This window comes from Marmota marmota, unplaced genomic scaffold, assembly GCF_001458135.2.
Source record: "Marmota marmota marmota unplaced genomic scaffold, marMar, whole genome shotgun sequence".
Classification (NCBI taxonomy): Eukaryota; Metazoa; Chordata; class Mammalia; order Rodentia; family Sciuridae; genus Marmota; species Marmota marmota.
In genome coordinates this window covers 1,661,510-1,679,379 of record NW_026000005.1, presented here as the reverse complement: position 1 = coordinate 1,679,379, position 17,870 = coordinate 1,661,510, and the positions used below count along the sequence as shown (strand labels likewise).

The following is a 17,870-nucleotide window of genomic DNA, read 5'->3' as shown; positions in this document are numbered from 1 at the left end:
GAGTGGAGAGGAAAAGGATTCTAAGCAGAAAGATCAGAACTTCATAGATTTAAAATGTGAAAGACGGTCCCACAGAAATAACTGAAGCAATGAAAGGACACTGGGGGCAAAGAAGGGAATTTAGGATGTTGGTAAGAAAGTAATTGAAATGGCGGGTGAGAACAGAAATGAAGACAGAAGGAAATTTAGGGCATAAACACAAAAGTTCTTAACCTCTTTTTGTTCCAGGGATTTCTGTGACCAACTAATGATGCCTATTCTTAAACAGATATTCTTAAACCCATAAAATGGGAATTGTAGTTTTATAAATAAAACCAACTCTATTAAAATACAAGTGTTAATTTTTATGATTTCATAATATAGCAATAATGTGCTAAATAAGATCTAGCAATAGGTCTAACATCTACCATAGTTTTGCAGTGGTGATCAGGATTCCAGCATTCTATGACAACCAAAATGTCTGATAAGACTAATTTCTATTGGTGATAAAGGTATAGGTGTTGCTGGGTCTATTATAGTTTGTTACATTCATTTATGATTGAAGAAAATGCTGAATTTCAATTAGCAATAAATGAAAATAAAGATTTTTTTTTCATTCAAATTTATAGATGATGGCTTGAATTCCTGAGCCCCTTGGAAGTCTATAGACTCCAGGTTAAAACTCCTATTTTGTGTGACAGAATTGGTTTTCCCCTTCTATTTTCTATATGCTATATTACAATAACTTGTAATGTCTTGATGGAGTCTGTATCTTGGGCACAGGTAAGATGAGAAAGACACTCCTTGCCCTTTATTTTGTATTATAGCTATGAGGTTAATGGTTTGTAGTGCAGTATCATATCTATTTCTTGATCAATTCTGTTATTATCAGAGTCATAAGTCTCCATATAGTGATATTACTGTTAGTTTTCCATAACTCTAACAAATACCTGAGATAATCAGTCCATGAAGTGATAAGGTTATTTTGACTCGCAGTATTGGCAGTTTCAGTCCACCGTGGATTGGCTTCTTGCTTTGGGGCCTGTGGCAAGACAGCATGTTATGGCAGAGTATGTAGCAGAACAAAGCTGCTTACCTCGTGGCTAGGAAGTAAAAGAAGAGACAGGGATTAGGGTCCTGTTATCCACTTTAAGGACACAATTCCAATGACCTGAAGACCTCCCATCAGGCCCTGCTTCTTCAAAGTTCCATTCAATCCCACCTCTACCAAGCCAGGGACAAGTCTATGACACATAGGTCTTTAAGGGATATAGTAGATCTGAACTATAGCAATTTCTGAGACCTAGCATAATAAGAAACCCCAGATAACCCCTTTGGGGGACAGGCCTTTTAAATCAAAAATGATAGACTTTCCCCTGAAACCCCGAGGTCTTAAATATAAAGGTGGATTTGACAACTTCATAAAGCAGCAGATTGAAAGATTAGAAATGTCAAAATATAGCACTTGCCTAACTTGCACGAGGACCTGGGTTCAATCCCCAGTACCAAAAAGAAAAGAAAAAGAAATGTAGAAGTATTATTGACTTTTAGCAATATATTTCTAAATGATTGATAGCTTTTTTATGTCTGGACTATCTAGCCCTGGAATGTCTAGGCAGTTCCTAGTTAGGTACCTGGCTCATCCTCTTTATGGACCTATCTGCCTGGAGCAGTCTGAAGCAAAAAGCTTCTTTCCCAGTAGTAATTTGTCTGCCTTGATGAGGCGAGAGATGAAGAAAGACTCAGTTTCCTCAGTAGCTCTCAGGCTGAACAGTCCATAGTCAGTGTGCCCCACACCCTGCCTGGAATGTCACAGCTCAACACTGTACCGATCTCTGCATCTAGAGAGGCAGGGGGAGCTAAATTCAAATTTTTACTTGTACTTTCTGAATCTAAGTGTCCTCTGAAATAGGGCCATTCACTTAAAAGAAAAAGACCCTGTTCCTCATTCTACCTAGAAAATTAGTTTTTAATCTTATTTCCAGCCTTTGAATCTCCACTGGACCTACTCCCTGAGGGACTTGATTTGAGTGACATGACTTACTTATTCTATTTTCAATAATAAAAGCTAACTCAGAAATAACTTTCACATCTCTCGGTGACAAATCAGAAAAGGGGCAATTTTTCAACCTAAAGAAGTTGAAATCTGATTTCTCTATTGTGCAAGTCAAATGACTGGAAAACTACACAAAATAGGAGAAAGCTATTCATTAGATTCAAACTCGAGCAAACAAGCCCTCTCTTGCACTCACTCAGAAAAACTGACAAGTTCACCAATATTAGTGCCAGTTCACTGATAACCCAGTATAGGCTGCCCATTTTAAACATGGAAATACTTGGTGATGACACTGGTTTACCTAAGACTGGCAGCTTCTGCTCCTCCACAAAGTGGTACAGCAGACAATAGGGGCCATTGGCATGCAGTGCCCAGAAAAGGAGGGCAATGACTGACATTTTATTGAAGGACAAACCCACTGCAAGGGGCAGGAATCCCAGTGGTCAGAACCTGATTGACACAGGGTTTCAGTTGGAAAGAGCATCATCATTCTGTGTCAGGATTGTAGCCTGGCAGAGAATTACTAGAACATGTGAATAGAGTACAGGGCAAGTTTTAAATTTACAGAATTACTCATTTTGCTTTCATCAGTCCTAAAAAAGTTTATCAAGTTTTTTGCCACTGTTTTTTTTTTCTTAAAATTACATACAGATTTTGATTCAGTGAAGAGTCACTTTAATTTATAGACAATTTTCCCTGCTTTCAAGATTAGTCTAAAGTCCACAATATGAAAATCAGACATAAACATAGTTAATTGGGAATTAGTAAGCTTCAAGGTGATCGACAATGCTTGAAGAGACAGGGTTTCTAGAAATTTGGTTGGAAGCATGATAATGTGCATTGGATGTCAAAGACCTGACAAATTCAGACTGGTATAATATTTTAGTGCTCCGAACATTTTAAAAACTAGCTTGGCTGTCCTTGGCTACTTAGTGTTTGGGGGCTTATGGTTAATTACTCTGTTTTGTTTTCCTTATCTTGCAAAACAGCATAAGCCATGTAGGAAACTCTTAAAGTTTCCAAAGGTGGTCCAGCAGTTCACCCTTGAGTGGAAATTAAGATCAGACATTTCCCAACAGAAAGTACTATGACTAACAGACAAGTCAACCCACTGGTAGGTGTTATGTGACAAACCAGCCTCTACTATACTATGCTGGGTAACCCCTGGGGACACTTGAAATTAGATCACCGTCTAAATGAGGCACCTATTTGGAGGAAACCTAAATGGGTAACTGAAGGACTCCCAGTGCTATACCACTCCTCAGTATTTATTCTAAGGAATTAAAGCCAGTGTACTATAGTAATAACATGTATACCCATGTTTATGTAGCACAATTCACAACAACTAAGTTATGGAACCAGGCTAGGTATCCATTGATGGATGAATGCATAAATAAAGCCCAGGTAGTCTTGGGCTACCTGGTATGAAATTAATGTGCCCTGGGGATGTGAGTTAATTTGAATGGCACCATCACTAAGACACAAAGTCTTATAATGACACTTGCAGTGATGGACATCTATGGAGAGGCAGCCAGCACCTCATTAGGGAGTTCTTCCTGCCAAGGAGAGTGTTAAACCACAGAAAATTAAAGTCTAGAATAAATTAGTGAAGAACAAAAGACAAAGTTGGAAAGACAGTTTCAAAAAGGTGGAGCCCCTTATAGGTCCAGTCCACACAGGAGATGGAGCTAGACAATTAGAAAATGGCTCCCATGGTTTATTTAAGGGGATACATCAAAGGCAGGGATAAGGTTTCAGGGGTGGAGTCTTGCTTCACGAAGTCTTGCAGTCAGCAGGTTGATTGGCACCTTCGTAGGTCACACCCATCTCAGAGGGGCTGTGTGGCTACAGCAGGTCACCCCATCTCTGGTGCTGTGTGGGATCTTTGGCAGAGCTGAAGGGGGAGTTCACCTGCATCAGGTGGTCTATCCCTGTGGGGGTGCCACAGAAAATTTCCCAATGCCAGACCTATCCCCTCACTGGCTATGGTGCCTATAGTCCACATACAGCCCACAAATGGCTCTCAACAGGCATCTAACATCTAAAAGGGTGAGGAAAATTAAGTAATGACACAGGAAATAGTACTTAGAATTTCTTAACGAGAATGATGACATAAATATATCTACTATGTAATTGATGAAAACTCATATAATGTAGTACACTCTAATTTAATATTACATACATTACATTCTGTAATAAAACATTATAGAATGGATTGTTGAACTAGAAACTTCTAATGACTCTCCAAACAGAACCTCTAACGCTCCATTAGAAAACTTGCCAGAAAGTAGGACACCTGTTTAGTTGCAAAGAGGGCTGGCTCTACTTTGGTCATACTTTATTTTCACCTTTGCTTTACATTATTCTGGCATAGATACATGGTTTAGCTACATCTTTATCAGCAGTACATTATTTATCTATATCTAAATTTGTCTAAGATTTCTAATAATAGAGATAATGAAATCAACAGATTTCTTTATTTTATCCATCATCAAAATATTGGACTTGGCACAAAGGAATGTGTTTATTGTTATGACTCTCATATTACATCTCCTTAAGAGATCTATTCTTAAGATAATTGTCTTAAGAAAAGGGTCTTGAGCCTGTAAGAAAGGTAGAGATTTTTGTCTGTGAATTTACGAACTTTTGATAATGTGGCAAAGAAAGTCACTGGAGTGAATGAATTAGATCATATATGCCTAAGAAGAGGACAACAGGGTGACCTTGAACAATGTCAACAGTGACAGACAGGTAATGAAGGACTTAAAATGAGCTACTGTAGAGGCCAAAAGAGAACTAGACAAAGAAATACTTAGAATACCAGCGGAAGGAAAGTGTTGTGGAAATCAAGGGGGAAAAGTTTCAAGAAGGAACTTATACAAAGTTCAAGAAAAGACTACACAAAGATCACTGACTTAGGAGGATAAGAAGAAAGGAAGTAGAAAGGGCCACTTCACGTGACTTCAGGTGGAGCACCAGAGAGAGGGTAGTTGGGAAGGAAGCTTCAGGAGTGAACTGAGTCAGGAAATGACTTTTGGAACATGGTGATCTCAACATTCTGTAGATGGAACGAAAGAACCTAGTAGAAAAAAAGCAGATGAAGCTATAGAAAAAGGAGAAGAGATGTAAAAAATAGCCCAAGTGGAAACATATACTTTTTCTCATGGATGGAAGAAATTATAATATCAGGGTAAACTTACCGAGCTTCCCCATTTCTCTAAGATATAGGAGACCAGATAAAGCACATACCTATAATCCCAACTACTGGATGGGGGGAGAGGGGTGGGCGGGTGAAGCAGGAGGATTACAAGTTCAAGGCCAGCATGAGTAATTTAGTAAGAACCTGTCTCAAAATAAAAAATAAAAGGAATGTTGATGTAGCTCAGTGGGAGAGTGCACCTGGGTTCAATTCCCAGTACTAAAGAAGAAGAAAAAGATACAGGAGACCAAACATTTGCTGATGAGGGTTTGGAGTACTGACAAGAAACTTGAAAAGAAGGATGACGTTTTCATAAGGAAGTTGACTTATGTGTGTATTCCCTGAGTATATCACTTTTCCCCTCATTTTTCTAATTTATTTACCTCTTCTCTAGGTAAAGAACTTTTCATTTATTGATGTTATTGATTATTTATTAGATAACTTAATTTAAGGAAATCTAATCTATAAGATAATAGAATTTTTAAGAATCGTTTACAATTTTTGAATTTCAATGAAAGCTCTGCTTTAAAAACAGAATGTACCACACACATGACCCAGCTATACCACTCCTCAGTATTTATTCTAAGGAATTAAAGCCAGTGTACTATAGTAATAACATGTATACCCATGTTTATGTAGCACAATTCACAACAACTAAGTTATGGAACCAGGCTAGGTATCCATTGATGGATGAATGCATAAATAAAATTTTATTTATATATATATATATATATACACACACACACACACACACACACACACACACATACATACACACACACACACAATAAGGTTTTATTCAACTATAAAGAAGGATGAAATTATATCATTTTCAGGAAAATGAATGAACTTGAGAACATTATGTTAAGTGAAATAAGCCACATTTTTATACATGGAAGCTAAAGAAAAAGATGTGGAAAAAAGTTGGAGAGGGAAATCTCATGAAAATAGAATATAAGCCAATAGAGCAGAGGAAGGGGGACCAAGGCAAAGAGGAAGAAGTGAGAAAGGAAGGTATGGGGGAAAGAAATTGACAAAATTATATTGTGCATATATCAAGAATATAACAACAAATCCCACTATTATGTATAATTTTAATGCACCAATAAAAATACATATAGATTTTTTAAAAATCTTTAAAATGGTGCGTTGGGAGTATAGCTCAGGGATAGAGCACTTACCTATCATGTGCAAGGCCCTGGGTTCAATCCCCAGCACCAAAAAAATAATTAATTTAATTTAATTCAATGGTATATTCAAATTATTACTAAATTTTTGAGCTCTTTCTAAGCATAACCTTCCAGGAAAGCATCTAATAAAGTGAGACAAGCTGATGGTTATATCTGACCATAATCTGCAATGCTGGCCTTTTCTTCCTGCTCCTTTTGACAGGTACTGTTGTTATGCCACAAATGAATTCTCTTTCTTTGTACATTCAACAATTAAGTGATGCTCTAGCATCTGTACAGCTCTTACTACATTTTTTTTGCAAAGAACTCCAAATTGGCTTGTTCATCTTACAGCTTGTGTGCTGCATTTTTGCAAATCCATTAGCTATCTTAATGGAATTCTACTTCAAACTTTAAAATATCTGTCATCAGCTAGTGGTTTCAATCCTTTGCACTGTGTCAAATGTGTAGATAAGGCAGAGACAAATGAGGCAAAGGCTTAAGAAGTCTTCTGCCACACATCCATTTACATACATACAGGGTTTTGGGGGGGGTGTTTTTGTCTGGCGTGGAACCCCATGGACTTTACAACTTCATTTCTCACAAGACTGCACAGGGAAGCAGGTACTCTGACTGACACCCATTAATTTCTTATTGTTCAGAAAGTAAACGATAAAGGAGAAGAGAATCGTTTCAGAATTCCTTATCAAAGTGAGCTGACTTGGTTTAATGAGTGTTAAATAATAATATAGGCATTGCTTTGTTTTTTGGAATAATAATGAGGTGTTGCTTGGGTGCCTGTGAATATAGGATATGTGACCAGCTGTCTTTCACTGCATGCCTCTGTTATCTAAGTCTTTTTAGTGAAATATGAAGTGTAAAGGGGGGAAATTAATTACCTAAATTGACAAGTAGTGTCCTTTAGTGACTTCAGAAAGCACAAAGTATGAGTTTATTAAAACTGTGGCCTTACTGATTTGAGCACTTTTCTCAAGTTCTGGAACTCCTTTGCTCTTCTGGAAGGTTTGTTTTGGAAAGATCAGTGGATATCAATGAGCAAGGCTGTGGTTTTCCAAAGGCTCTTTTTGACAAATGATGAATGCTACACAGTAAATTGAGAACCTATTACATTTACATATATCATTGAAAAACAGTATATTTATATATGTGTGTATATTAAAACTATCTAAAATGTTAGTCTTTAAAATTATAATGATAAAAATAATATGTAAATAGATGAATAATGTTGCTCCCCCAAATATTAAAAAGTAAAATCATTGCTTTATGGCCTAGGGTGTTGAACAGGGATAATCCCACTGTGATTTGCTTATAAAGAGTGATCCACATATTTTTTTTTCAGTCTTCAGCAATCAGTGTCATAGATTTAGAAATCCATAGCACCTAAGTATGTAACAGAATCTAGGATCTTAAAAATCTTATTGTGTGAGTCACCTGTGCCTACCCCTCAAAACTAATAACTTTGTGTCTTCTAACTGAAGCCTTACCTATACAATCTCCTTGGTTCCCAAGGCCAGTAAGAAAAGGGTGGTATTTCGCACACATGAATTAAAGTACCAATCATTTAAATCACTTGCTTGATATTAATAAGTCAGTCATGGGAGGAACTGGGAATAGCCATATATTCCTAGCTAATAAATCAGGAAGTTTCATTAGCATTCTAAATATCATTATCTCTAGTCCTACTAAATGGCACTACCCATTACTTACCAAGTGACCCTGCCCAAATGATAATGATCAATTTCCTTTCTTTCTCTCTCTATCCCACATCTAATCAATCCATAAGTCTAGTTGGTTCTACAAGTCTATATTAAATCTGTTACTGGAATAGGTCCATGCTGCTAACTGCTCGAAGGCCAATATTTGGGAGGCAAGAGTTTGTAGGAAGAAATCAAGTTTATTCAAAGGCCAGCCCTGAAGAAGATGGAGGAGCTATTGTAAAAGCTCCATCCTGTGGCTCTCAGGGGCACAAAGGACTTTTATAGGGAGGGAAAGGAAAAGCAGAGCAGACCAAGTCTTTGTCAAAGGCTTATGTAGCCTCTTTATTCTTCTTAGGTCACAATAAACCTCCACCTCCTGGAGCTAGCTCCCATAGTTCTTTTTATACAGACATATTACTTTCCTGCAAGTTAAACCTCATGGAAATTTACATGCTGTGTGTTAGTTGTGGCTTAGAAATAAAGATAAAAGAACTTAAGAGAGAGTCCTTTCCTGGCTTGTAGAGTGGTGGGAAGAGTACAAAAGGTTCGAAAGTCCTTGATTTTGAGACAGCTTCTAAGGCCTTTCCATTTCTTTTAATCCAAAGTCATTTAGTATGCCAAAGAATCATACTTTGAAATCTTGTTTTCAGAGCCACAACAACAACAACAACACACACACACACACACGCACACGCACACACACACATTTGATTAATTCCACTGAGTTGGGCTTGGTCTTTTTAATTGCTAACTTGAGTACCTAATATAATACATAATATATAATAGGTGATCATTAAATGCTTGTTAGGTAGATGAACAGTTACTTTCTTATGATTACACTACTTCATACCACCCACCAAGGAATAGACATGTACCTTCTCTTATTGGTGAGATAATTACCTCTCTTATTTAAGTTTTAAACCTTTGTAATTTCTCAGAGGCAGAAAAAGTCTTAGTGATTTTAATTCATATAACTTGATAAATCAAAACAAATGTTAGCAAAAACAATAATGTAATGCAAGGAAATTTTTACTTCACATAGGGAACCAGAGATCTTCTTTAAAGAGTCCATTAATCAAGAAGAGATAACTCAGAAAAAAAAAAAAAAACTCTACAGAAAAAGTTTTGTTTGAAATGTATTTCTTAAAAGGCTAGTGTCATTTGCATTTCTAGGTTACATGCCAAGTTGCAGCTATTGAAGAGAAAAAAAATAATTTTCTCTCCCTCTAAGAGAAACTAGTTGAGAAACTGACCCTTTAATAAAATACAGACTAACAAGAGAAAAACAAACAGAAGTTTATTAACATGTATACCTCAGGTGTACTTGAGAGATATTCAGAGAAATGAATAAAAACTTCCAAGAGGTAGCTGTGAAATTCAGGTGTAAGTACCAACTTCATCTGGAATCAGTAAAGAAGAAAGGCCAGTTGTGGGCAAGCATCCAGGGAAAGCACAGTAAATAAGGGTAAGGCTCATCATATAGATTTAAGTCTGTGCCTTCTGCATTGATGAGAGTTTCTAAAGATTTAGAATCATCCTTTTTTTTCTGGTACAAGGAAGGAAACACCTTTATAAGTAGTGGTTTCCTTCATAGATATAAACTTTCCTTACAAAATGGTAATTCCTGCTCTGATCTCAGAGTTTTTGCAGTGGCTGTTGTTCCTCAAAATAATCCTTAAGACAAAAGAGACATATTTAGATATAGTGTATTCTGGTATCCTACACAACCTTTAAAGAAATGCAATTAAACTGGGCATGGTGGCTCACCCCTGTAATCCCAGTAGTTTGGGAGGCTGAGATAGGAGGATCACAAGTTCAGAGCCAGCCTCAGTAACTCAGTGAGGCCCTAAGCAACTTAACCTTTTCTCAAAATAAAAATCAAAAAGTGCTAGGGATGTGGCTCAGTGGCAAAGCATCCCTGGGTTAAATCTCTAGGAAAGAAAGAAAAAGAAGGAAGGGAGGGAGGGAAGGAGGGAGGAGGAAGGAAGGAAGAAATTTATTTTTCTAGTTCTCAACAATTTTGCCCATCATGTGCTATGTTTTCAATGGCATCATATAACTTAAATTCACAAAGGTATTACCATCTACTCACCATATTTACTCCATAATATCAGTAGCTAGAGTTATGGTTAGATTGTAGAGCACTTGCCTAGCACATGTGAGGCACTGGGTTCTATCCTCAACACCAAATAAATAAATAGATAAAATAAAGGTATTGTGTTCATCCACAACTAAAAATATTTTTTAAAAATAATATCAAAAATTCAAGAAGGTATTCCCAAGGCATTCTTAGTATAATAGTCCTCAAAACTGAAGAGCAATAAGAGCATTGGCTCAGGCTTTAGGAAATGTGCTCAAATTCATGGTCTACTGTTTATTAATTGAATAACTGTGGGCAAGTTGAAAAATCATTTAAGTCTTGGTTGTTTTTTTAAATAATTTGGATCATCATAAAACAACTTTCTTTTTCTTTTTTGTAATACTGGGGATTAAATGCAGGGATACTCTTCCAATAAGCTACGTTCTCAGTCTTTTTTAAAAAAAGAAATGTTTATTTTGAGACAAGGTCTTGCTTAGTTGCCTAGGCTGGTCTCCATTTGGAATGCTCCTGCTTCAGCCTACTGAGTAGCTAGGATTACAAGTGGGTGCCACCACACCTGGCTTCCTATTTTTTTTTTTAACACTGTTGTCAGGTTTTTTTTAATTATTAACTTAGAAGAATTCATTACACATATAGTTTGAACAGGTGTCCTTTATCAGATACATGCACCACAAATCATCTCTCAAATTGGAGCTGACTTTTGATACTCTAAATGTGTATTCTGGTCTCCTACACAACAGTTAAAGAAATGGTATTAATCTTGGCGTGGTAGCTCACCCCTGTAATCCCAGTGATTAAGCTTGGCATGCTAGTGCAAACCTGCAATTTTATCTCTCAGGAGACTGAAGCTGGAGGATCACAAGTTCAAGGTCAGCCTCAGCAACTTAGTGAGGCCCTGCCTCAAAATGAAAAGTCTTTAAAAAGGGCAGGTATATAACTTGGTGGTAGAGTATCCTCAGGTTCAATCCTCAGTCCTCCCCCAACCCCACCCCCACAAAAAGGCAAAAGATATGAACAAACGCTTCAGAAAAGAAATAATTGAATAATAAAAATCTACAAAATTTCTCAGTGTCATCAGTCATTAGGGAAATACAAATACAAATTAAAGCCACAATAAAACCAGGTACCTGAAATCAGAAGAACCAAGGGCTGGGGAGGACATTAAACAATTAGAATTCTCATACAATGCTGATAGAGATATAAATTGATATAACCATTTTGAAAAACTGTTTTCAAAATCTACTAGAAGCAAATACATGAATATCTTGTGACCCAGTGATTCTACTATGTATGTATATTTAACATAAATAAGTGTTTATGTCTACCAAAGAATATACATTAGAATTTTCCTACTAACATTATGTAAAATAGCCCAAAACTTTTCTTGATGTTCATCAATACCAAAATAGATAAATTGTGGAATAGTCATGCAATGCAATATTATCAAGCAATGAAAATAACTTCTCTATGTATAGCATGGATGAATCTTATTGGCATAATGTTGTGTGAAATAAGCCAAACACACAAAAAAATAGATATTGAGTGATTCACTTATATGAAGTTTAATAGCAATTAAAACTGACCTAAGTTGACAGGGATGAAAATGATAACTACCTTTGGGGGTTATCAAGTGATTAGGAGTTCAAGGTAACCTTTTGGGGTGGTGGGAAAATTCTGTATCTTGATATATGTTGTGTTTATATATATAAAAATTTATTAAAATTTATGTACTGAGCCAGGGATGTAAGCTTAGTGGCAGAGCACTTGCCTGGTGTATGCAAAGCCTTGGGTTTGATCCCCAGTACGTCAGAAAACAAAATGAAACAAAAAAAAAAAAATTAAAGGTTCTAGCTGTAGCTCAGTGGTAGAGCACTTGAATAGAATGTATGAGGCCCTGGGTTTGATCACCAGCATCACAAAACAACAATAAAAAAATTAAAAATTAAATTAAATCATGTACTTTATAGTATGTAGACTATACCTCAATAAAAGGAGAAATAAAAAGTATAGGTAGCAACATTTTCTGCCTCGCAGAGTATGCAAAAAAATAATAATAATGAAATAATGACAATTTACAATGAAATCATGGATGATTTTAAATTTTTTTACTTTTTGTCTGACTTTATTGTCTAAATGTTATGTTGAACATAAAACTTGTTAAATTAATAAAATTAAACCTTGTAAATAGAATAATAAAAATTTGTTATGACTTCCAAGTTCTAATTCAAAATTCAAAACCTACATTTATATAGAATATTATTTTGATCATTTTTAAAATTAATACCTATATTTGGATCTGACTTCCATCTTCTAATAGGATCAGTTTCTTAAAAGTGCTTCCAAAACCTCTGGCACATTCTTTTTATCTTCTGTGTGAGTTATTAGTCTCTGAAGTACTGTTTGAACAATATGGTGCTAAGTTTGATGAATAAGGTAGATTAATCTCAGTAAAGTTTTGAAGTAAGAAGTAAGGATGATAAAAATTAAAGACTGATTTTCTTCAAATGGTTCATCAACTAGATGTGAAAACAGTCCCAAATTAAAATATTTTCAAATGTCTTGAAATTTGAAAAATAAGTGAATCAATGTCAAACCTCATAAGGAGGATACTTTATAGAAATATATCCACTTACATACATAAATTATGGGGTTTTGTAACAAAGGGCAATTCTGATGTAGTTAAGCAAATTTTGCTTCAAAGTCCTGTAGGATAAAACCTTTAAAAAGATGTTTGAGTAATCAGGAAATAATTAAGACAGTCAGAAGACCTGATAATTAAAATTTGGTGAGGGAATACTTGAAAATGGAATTCATATTAACTAGAAGTTCCAGATGACATGCATCTTTATTAAAAGAAACAGAAGTAAACAGTACATTAATTAAACTTACAAATACACAAAATAAGGAGGCTTTAAACAAGCCAGTAAGGAAAGAAAACTAATATAGTGAATTTTGACCAAAATATCAAGTCACTGAGAGGAGATATTAAAAAACTAGGCTTTGAAGTTTATAAATTTACACATCCAGAAAGAATGCCACAGTTGAAATATATAAACCATGAGTGACTTTCCTGATTTTAGGATATGTTTTACTGACCAGTTGGTATCAATTCAAAACCAGAATTCTCTGAATACTTTGAAACCATTTATATATTTCCAAAGTCAAAATTTTTCTTAATACTCTGAAATTAAGACTTCAGCCTACTTGGTGGAAAACAATCCAAACATTATTTATCTAAATGTTAGATCATGTCAATGTTAAGCAAACTAATGCTCTCAATATACTTTTAAAGAAAAATGTCTTTGTCTATATTACACGTCCTCAACTGTATTTTAATAGATCTGAGATACTCTTTGCCTTTTGCCTCAGTTGGCCTTTGTAGTAATAGGCCGCCTACCTATTGCCAGCTGTATGCTCAACTACCAAGTAGTCACCAGGTAAGCCCTGGGACTTGTAGCCCCTTAAACATGTCTTCACATTTCTGCTTCTGATCACTCTGAGCTTCCCTTTCTTTTCAATCCTATTCTTTGCTTATCTAAATCTGACCTTCAAAACCTTTGAAATGTCACTTCCCTAATGAAAAATGTCCTTTTCTTCCCAAGCAGAAGTCATCATGTTCTGCTCTATGCTCTCGTGCCTCTTGCTAGTTTCTATCATAAATTAGAGGCTCTGAATGACTATTTAATTTCCCTTCATAAGCCATAACTTTCTTAAAGTCTATAATAGTTTACTTACTTTTCTCTTCAGTGTCTAGCACATTGTCAGCAATTATCATAATGTTAATATGCATTGTTAATTAATAAATTACCTTTTTAAATTATCTCTTTTTAAGAAGTTATAATAAAGGGTATCTGTTTAATTTTTCTTAAATAGGGATATAGAGAAAATAGGTAATTTTATACATCTCAATATAACCCAAATCAGTGATTAGGTATTTTCTTATTTTTCAATTAATTTTTTATTTATGTATGACAGCAGAATGCATTATAATTCTTATTGCACATATAGAGCACAATTTTTCATATCTGGTTGCATACAAAGTATATTTACACCAATTCGTGTCTTTATATATGTACTTTGGATAATAATGTCCATCACATTCCACCATCATTTCTAACCCTATGCCCCCTCCCTTCCCCTCCCACCCCACTGCCCTATCTAGAGTTCACCTAATCCTCCCATGCTCCCCCTCCCTACCCCACTATAAATCAGCCTCCTTATATCAGAGAAAACATTCGGCATTTGTTTTATTGGGATTGGCTAACTTCATTTAGCATCATCTTCCCTAACTCCATCCATTTACCTGCAAATGCCATGATTTTGTTCTCTTTTATTGCTGAGTAACAACCCATGGTGTATATAGGCCACATTTTTTTATCCATTTATCTAATGAAGGGCATCTAAGTTGATTCCACAGTTTAGCTATTGTAAATTGTGCTACTATAAACATTGATGTGCCTGTGATCCTGTAGTAAGCAGTTCTTAAGTCCTTTGGGTATAGACCAAGGAGAGGGATAACTGGGTCAAATGGTGGTTCCATTCCCAATTTTCCAAGAACTCTCCATACTGCTTTCCATATTGGCTGCACCAATTTGCAGTCCCACCAGCAGTGGATGGAGTGTACATTTTTCCCCACATCCTTGCCAACACTTATTGTTGTTTGTATTCATAATAGCTACCATTCTGACTGGAGTGAGATGAAATCTTCAGTAGTTTTGATTTGCATTTCTGTAATTGCTAGTGATGATGAACATTTTTTCAGATATTTGTTGATTGATTGTATATCATCTTCTGAGAAGTGTCTGTTCAGGTCCTTGACCCATTTATTGATTGAGTTATTTGGTTTTTTGGTGTTTAGCTTTTTGAGTTCTTTATATACCCTAGATATTAGTGCTCTATCTGATGTGTGAGGGGTAAAGATTTGCTCCCAAGATGTAGGCTCTCTATTAACTTCACAGATGGTTTCTTTTGCTGAGAAGAAACTTTTTAGCTTGAGACCATCCCATTTATTTATTCTTGATTTTAATTCTTGCACCAAAGGAGTCTTATTAAGGAAATTGGAGCCTAATCCCACATGATGAAGACTAGGGCCTACTTTTTTCTTCTATTAGATGCAGGGTCTCTAGTTTTATTCCTAGGTCCTTGATCCATTTTGAGTTGAATTTTTGTGCATGGTGAGAGATAAGGGTTTAATTTCATTTTGTTGCATATGGATTTCCAGTTTTCCCAGCACCATTTGTTGAAGAGGCTATCTTTTCTCCAATGCATGTTTTTGATGTCTTTGTCTAATATGAGATAATTGTAATTTTATGGGTTAGTCTCTGTGTCCTCTATTCTGTACGATTGATCTACCAGTCTGTTTTGGTGCCAATGCCATGCTGTTTTTGTTACTATTGCTTTGTAGTACAGTTTAAAATCTGGAATAGTGATACCACCTGCTTTACTCTTCCTGCTAAGGGTTGCTTTAGCTACTCTGGGTCTCTTATTTTTCCAGATGAATTTCATGATTGCTTTTTCTATTTCTATGAGGAATGCTATTGGGATTTTGATTGGAATTGCATTATATCTGTATAGTGCTTTTGGTAGTATGGTCATTTTGATAATATTAATTCTGCCTATCCAAGAGCAAGGTAGATATTTCCATCTTCTAAGGTCTTCTTTGATTTCTTTCTTTAGGATTCTGTAATTTTCATTATATAGATCTTTCACCTCTTTTGTTAAGTTGATTCCCAAGAATTTTATTGTTTGTTTGTTTGTTTTTGAGGCTATTGTATATGGGGTAATTTTCCTCATTTCCCTTTCTGAGGATTTGTCACTGATACACAGAAATGCATTTGATTTATGAGTGTTGATTTTATATCCTGCTACATTGCTGAATTCATTTAATAGTTCTAGAAGTTTTCTGGTGGAACTTTTAGGGTCTTCTAGGATATAATCATTAATTTAAAATTAAATTAAAATTTAAATAAAATTAGAATTAAAATTTTATATATAAAATTTTATATAAAATTTATATATAAAATTTTATATATAAAAAAATTAAATAAAATTAAAATTAAAACTAAATTAATTTAAAACTAAATGGCAATGGTACAAGCAATAGTTATTTCACATCTACAGTGATTGTCATGTGCTTTCATAATATTAATGATACATTATACTCCTCCCCCCCACTCAGGAAGGTTAGTCACCAATGACGATCAGTTAGAGAAAACATCATGCTCATTTATGCTGCCTTCTAATTTGTCATACATTATTTAATCTTAATGAATTTCAGTTTCCTCATCTTAAAAATAAGAAAAATCATTTTCAGCCATACCTATTCTAATTTGTTTGAGAGATCATAAGATAATGTAAGTAATAGCACTTTTGTAAAATTGTATACAAATATAAGGGTATATGAGGGACATTCGTATAAGGAACATTAAAAGGGTAATATGAGGGATTGTGTGAGTAAATGACTGAAATAGATCAGATTCTTTCAGGTCAAATTTAAATAAAACACCAATGAAATGCTTAAAGCAAGGAAAGATTTTGGTGTGTAATAACTTAAGTTTTCATCACAAATAATGGTGATGAAATTTGGGTAATTCCAAAGAGGAAAATATGAAAATTACTGAATTATTTTTCTGCTTTATGAATTCTATAAGACTGCAAATTCAATCTGAGAAGTCCTTATAAATGAAAGAGTTACAGATCTGAAATAATTTCCAGACTAATTTACTCATTGTTATCAATTAGAAAAAAATGATTCTATTTCCTTCTCTCATACTATTGAGGTCAGCTTATAAAAATCCAAGACCTTTTCCATAATACTTCATTTCATCTGAAGTTTTAATATACCTGCTGAAAGGACATATGGAATGCAGAGGTTAAGGAAAGATCTCAGCACTCATATATTCTAAACAACCTCAGATCTCAAGTTCCCCCTATAGCACCCTTACTATGTTGGTCTTCACATGGATGGATGGATCAGGAAAAAAGATGAAACTCAACTGCTGATTCACAAACCATACACAGAACCTTATACTAGAAACAGAAACACAAAACTGGTTGTCATTCTCTAGATACTTGGGAAGGTTTCCTCTTGGTCATCCAGGCCAATGATGTCCAGTTCCGAATTAGGGCAATTAACGAATGTATTTTCAGTTTTAATTCCCTTTCTCTCTTAATGAGAGTTAATTATCATGTCTATAGACATTTTCTGAGTACCAGCTCTTGCTGTTGACAACAAAACTCATTTCTTTCCCAAAGGAGTCACTGAACAAAGCCTGTCTTGAATACCAAATGAACGCTGAGGAGGTAGATACTGTTAAAGTCACTTTGACCCTTCACGGCACACACATGGGCCTTGAGGATTATAAGCATTTAGTAGCTACGTGATCTACATGCCAAGATGTCTTTAAATGAGTTGACTAATCTTCATATTGTGCTTATAGTTGATGTCATTATTTAAAACTTTTTTTTGACTGGCAATAATTAATAAGCATAATGAATGGAACTTTGTCTCTTGTATTTTAGATAAATTGCATTGCCAAAGAGCAAAAATTTAACTAATCTTCCCTCTTCTCTACTTTACAAGCCAAAGTTAAAAATTTAACTTGGTATAGAAATTCAATTTTAACTTTATATCCATGTCATAATTAAA

At 35.1% G+C, this 17,870-nt stretch overlaps 1 protein-coding gene across 11 annotated transcripts in view; it reads left to right on the top strand.

The window, feature by feature from the left end:
- Znf385b (zinc finger protein 385B) overlaps positions 1-17,870 on the top strand; it is a 295,618-nt gene that overhangs the window by 271,631 nt on the left and 6,117 nt on the right. The window lies entirely within an intron of this gene.